Source organism: Dipodomys spectabilis, unplaced genomic scaffold (genome assembly GCF_019054845.1).
Source record: "Dipodomys spectabilis isolate Male_0828 unplaced genomic scaffold, ASM1905484v1 ptg000147l, whole genome shotgun sequence".
NCBI classification, from domain to species: domain Eukaryota; kingdom Metazoa; phylum Chordata; class Mammalia; order Rodentia; family Heteromyidae; genus Dipodomys; species Dipodomys spectabilis.
Genome location: NW_024870824.1, coordinates 21,754,294 through 21,759,315, shown reverse-complemented (window position 1 = coordinate 21,759,315; position 5,022 = coordinate 21,754,294). Strand labels below are relative to the sequence as shown.

Genomic DNA, 5,022 nt, shown 5'->3' with positions numbered 1-5,022 from the left:
TGGCTTCATAGAATGTGTTCGGTAGTGAACTTTCTCTTTCAATTTCATTGAAGAATTGGAGGAGTATTGGTGTTAGCTCTGCTTTGAAGTCTGTGTAGAAATCCTCTGTAAATCCATCTGTTCCTGGACTTTTCTTAGCTGGGAGTTCTCTTATTGCTGTTTCTATTTCAATGCTTGATATGGGCCTGTTAAGATGGTTTAACTCATCTTGGTTTGGTTTTGTCATGTCAATATTTGCTAGGAAAAGTTCCATTTCTGCCAATTTCTCATACTAATTAGATAAAGTTTTGAGAAGTATCCCCTTATAATGTTCTGAATCTTGGTTGTTTCTGTGCTGATGTTTCCATTCTCATCTCTGAATTTATTTATTTGGTGTGTTCTCTTCTTTTTCTGATAAGATTTGCTAACGGTTTGTTAATTTTTTCAAAGAACCAAATCTTTCTTTTGTTGATTCTTTCTATAGTTTTTTTCGATTCTAATTCATTTAATTCTGATTTAATTTTAATTATTTCTTTCTGTCTACTGGATTGGGGTTTAGCTTGCTGCTCTTTTTCAAGGAGGTTCAGATGTCTTATTAAATTGTTGGTTTCAGATCTCTCCAATTTGTTGATGTAGGAACTCAGAGCTACAAATTTGCCTCTGAGTACTGCCTTTACTGTGTCCCAGAGGAGCTGGTAATTTGTGCGCTCATTTGTGTTGAATATCATGAAAATTTGAATTTCCTTTCTAGTCTCTTCCATGACCCACTGGTCATTCAATAGTGTTTTGTTCAGCCTTTGTGTGTTACAAGACTTTCTTTGGTGGCTTTCGTTGTTGAGTTCTAATTTTCTTCCCTTGTGGTCAGAGAGAATGCATGATATAAATTCAATGTTTCTGAATTAGGACAAGTTTGCTTTGTGACCTAAAATGTGGTCTATGTTAGAAAATGTTCCATGTGCTGCTCAGAAAGCAAACTTCTGAAGCTGCTGGGTGAAATATTCAGTAGATGGCTGTAACAACTAGTTGATCTGTGCAGTTGTTTAGATCTGCGGTTTCTCTGTTGAGGTTTTGCCGAGTTGATCTATCTAGTGGGAAGATTGGTGTGTTAAAATCCTCAACAATTAATGGCTTTGGATCTATGTGGGATTTGAGGGAAAGTAGTGTTTATTGGATAAATTTGGGTGCTCCGTTGTTTGTCGAATAGATATTTAGAATTGTAATATGCTCCTGAAGGAGAGATCCCTTAATTAGTATGTAGCGACCTTCTTTATCTCTTCTCACAAATTTTAATTTGAAGTTATTTTATCTGATATTAGGATTGTAACTATCGACTATTTATGGGGGCTGCTTGCTTGGTAGATTTTGTTCCAGACTTTAACATTGAAAATGTGTTTGTTTTACTGGCTAGATGTGACTTCTGAAGGCACCAGATAGAAAGATCTTGTTTTTTAATCCAACTAGGCAGTCTATGTCACTTAATTGGAGATTTAAGTCCATTAATAATGAGAGATAGGACTGAGAGGTATTTGGGAGTTCCTGCCTTGTTATCCACCTTCTTGGGGCTCCTAAAACTGGGTTCTTCCTATGGTTCTTGGATTCTCAGTGTGGGTGCAGTTTCTTGCCCTTTATTATGGTCTTGTTGGTTTTCTATGTGTAGGACATCTTTAAGAATCTTTTGTAGGGCTGGTTTGGTGGAGATGTATTGTTTCAATTTTTCTTTGTTATGGAAGGTTTTTATTTGGCCTTCAGTTATGAAGGAGAGTTTAGCTGGGTAGAGTATTCTTCCTTGATAGTTGTTTGTTTTTAGGGCATGGCATAGATCATTCCAGGCTCTTCTTGCCTTGATTGTCTCTGCTGAGTAATCTGTGGTGTTTCTAATTGGTTTCCCTTTATAAGTTATTCATCTTTTCTCCTTCACAGCTTTAAGGATCTTTTCCTTGGTCTGAGTTGATCCTGTGTGGATTATAATGTGACAGTGGGATTTCCTATTCTGGTCTGGTCTATTTGGAATTCTAAAAGCTTCTTGTATCTGAATAGGCCTATCTTTTTGCATGTTTGGGAAGTTCTCTGCTAGGATCCTGTTAAACAAATTTCCTAGACCATTAACTTCTGTTTCTAGGTGCTCCTCTACACCCATTATCCTCAGATTAGGCCTTCTGATTGTGTCTTCCAAGTGTTGTATAGATCTATCATATTTCTTGGACTTGTCTTGGATGGTTGTATGTTCTTTCTCTATAATATCTAGGCTGTCTTCAATCCTCTAACCTACTGTCAAGACTTTCTACTTTAATTTTAAATTCTTCTCCTTCTAATTAGTCAGCTTTGATGGCTTCAAATCCTTTGTTGCAGCTTTGTTTTAGATCTTGAATGAACGTCTTTACTTCCTTAATTGGGTGTCCAATGTTTATTCTAAAATCGCTTAGTTGATTGTTTATGGTTTCCTTGGACTCCCATTCCTTCTGTTGGGTTCCATTCAGCATTCCCTTTGTGGTCTCCCTGACTTCCCTCAGCTCTTTTTTAATGGCTCCCATGAATGCCTTTAGTGATCTTTGTGTATACTCATCCTGCTCTATCAATTCCTGTATTACTCTTTGCTTAGCTTCCTGATGTTCATGCCATTCCTGTAGTTCACTTTGAGTGTTCTCAGCATGCTCACACCATTCCTGCCTTTCTCTTTGAGTATTCTTAAGCTGCTCACACAAATCCTGTATCATTTTTTGAGTAGCTTCCTCACGCTCATGATATTCCTGTATAAATCTTTGGATTCCCTCTTTTCTCTCCCTATCACGCTCATACAGAGTCCTTTGTAAGTTTTCAGTCTTTTCCTGCATTGACCTTTTGTTTGCCTCCTCTCTCTCCCTATCACGCTCATACAGAGTCCTTTGTATGTTTTCAATATTTTCATTTATCATGTTTGCCAGCAGTGGATTATTCATTATCTGTTCTGTTTCCTGATTATCATGAGGGGGATTGGAGATACCCGGACTTGCCATTTTTCTTGTGTTTTTCCAGCTTACTCTGCCCATTTGGGATGAAAATAACACCAGTTTTTTGCTAGAACACTTTCTTAAGGCAAGCATCAACCAAAGTCTATATTTGCACAGTCAATATTCTGCAGATACAGTCTAGTTCAACAGATACATCTATTCAACATTTAACAACTATATATTAATGGGGTGCTAACCACGAAGAAGAATTTGGTAAACCAGAAATTATTAGGTTTAGGGAGAGATGTGTGTTAACAATAGGAATAGAGTGATGTGGGAATGTACAGGGAGAGTTAACTGAGTCCTAATCTCAAAGAAGGAAATAAGTTGGATAGTATGAAAGTAGAGAGCGAAAAAAAAGAAGAAAGGAAAGGGAAAAAAGTGACCAAGAAAAATAGAAAAGTAAAAATTTAAAATATGAAGCAGAAAGGAATACAAACTATTCAGAGAAGAATGTGAATATAATGAGAGACAGGGAGGAATATAAAGGAGATGTGAAAAATTTAAAAATAAAAATACTTAAAATATTATATAGGTATAAAGAGGTATTACTGCTATTAAGGAATTTAAGTCTAAGAGGTTTTTAATTGAGTAATGAATTTGTGGATTAAGTGTGCACAATGGGGAATAAGGTCTACTAATCGGCTACGGGTTTATCTGAGGATGTGCAGAAAAACAATTAAATCACATAAAGAAGAACGAAAGAGAAGAAAAGGTGAAAAGGATAAGAAAGAAAGAAGAAAAGATCAGAAGTTCAGTAGAGCTAAACAAAAAACAAAAAGAATTTTTTTTAAAGAAAAGAAAGAAACACGCACACACATATATACCCCTAAAATAAAAATTATAAGAGGAAAAAAGTTACTAGAAAACAATTTTTTTCAAAAAAGGTAAAAATTAAAAGTTTAAAAAAAGTTTTAGAAAAAATTTTTTATAAAAGGTACCAAAAAAAAAAAAAAGAAAAATTTTTTTTGGTAGGGGTCGGAAAAATCATGTATCACCCTTATGTCCATAACCAGCCTCTTGTTGGAGTCTCTGGTCTGCTTGTGGTGTTTGATTTTCCTGTGGCTTGGTGGCTTGGTTGGTTTCTTAAGTCAGTTTGTTTGAACAGGCAGAAAAATGCTCTGCTTTACCCAGGATTTTGTGTTCCTCCTCCCAGATTAGTTCAATGGAAGGGAGATATGCTTTGAGTATCACAAAAGAGGGAGATGGCTTTTTCCTCAAGTTTGGAGATGCTCTGATGAGGCTAGTTTCTGGGTAGAGTTGAGGACTTTCAGCAAACATTAGCTTTTCCCGGGGGCTAGTTTGTGAGAAACTCACAGAGCCCAGCCTGGATCCACTCTCCGGGTTTATGTTTACTGAATTTCAATTGATTGTCAAGGCTGCTAAAGGGAGGGGCAGCCTCTGGCTCTGATTACCCAGTGAAGAAAGCCACTCCTAGGGCTGGCGCCAGAGCTGGGTGACTTTTCTCTGGGTGGAGCTGAGTCTGGCAGGTCAGCTTAGGTTCTTGTGACCTGCTAAATGACTCCAGTTTTCTTCCAAGGCTTAAGTTGGAGCTAGCAGCTCCATTGAGCATTGTCAGTATCCAAGATGGAGATCTCCAGTACTGGAGGGTGAGGGAAGGTCTTCCCTCCTCTGCTCCCTGAGAAGCAGTGAGGAAGCATCATATACACTAAATTTGGAATGATACCGAGAAGATTAACATGGCCCCTGCTTAAGGATGACAGGCAAACTCCTGTCATTCCATCGCCCAATTTGTTAGGAAATGGAAAGGCTTCGGAAATAGATTATGAAATGTAGTAAGCCAAGTCCAAATAAACATAGGTCCCATGGTTTCCCTAATTTTCAATAACTAATATATGTCTGGGATAAGCAGAAAAGGTCAAAAGCTATGAGCATATGACCAGATAAGATTATGTCAAGGGAAATGAACCGAAGTTAGTGACACAAGTGGTTTTTTCTTTCTTGCTATTGTTTCTCACATACTTATAACATACAGTGTGGTGTGTTTTTTTTTTTTTGCTTCTTTATATGTTCTGACCCCATGTTATTACACCTG

General features: G+C 37.2%; 1 non-coding gene across 1 annotated transcript; it reads left to right on the top strand.

The window, feature by feature from the left end:
• Positions 1-4,615: 4,615 nt before the first annotated feature.
• On the top strand, positions 4,616-4,722 carry LOC122118277. Its single transcript, XR_006149314.1, has one exon. It is a non-coding gene; the product is annotated as a U6 spliceosomal RNA (small nuclear RNA).
• The last annotated feature ends 300 nt before the right edge of the window (positions 4,723-5,022 follow it).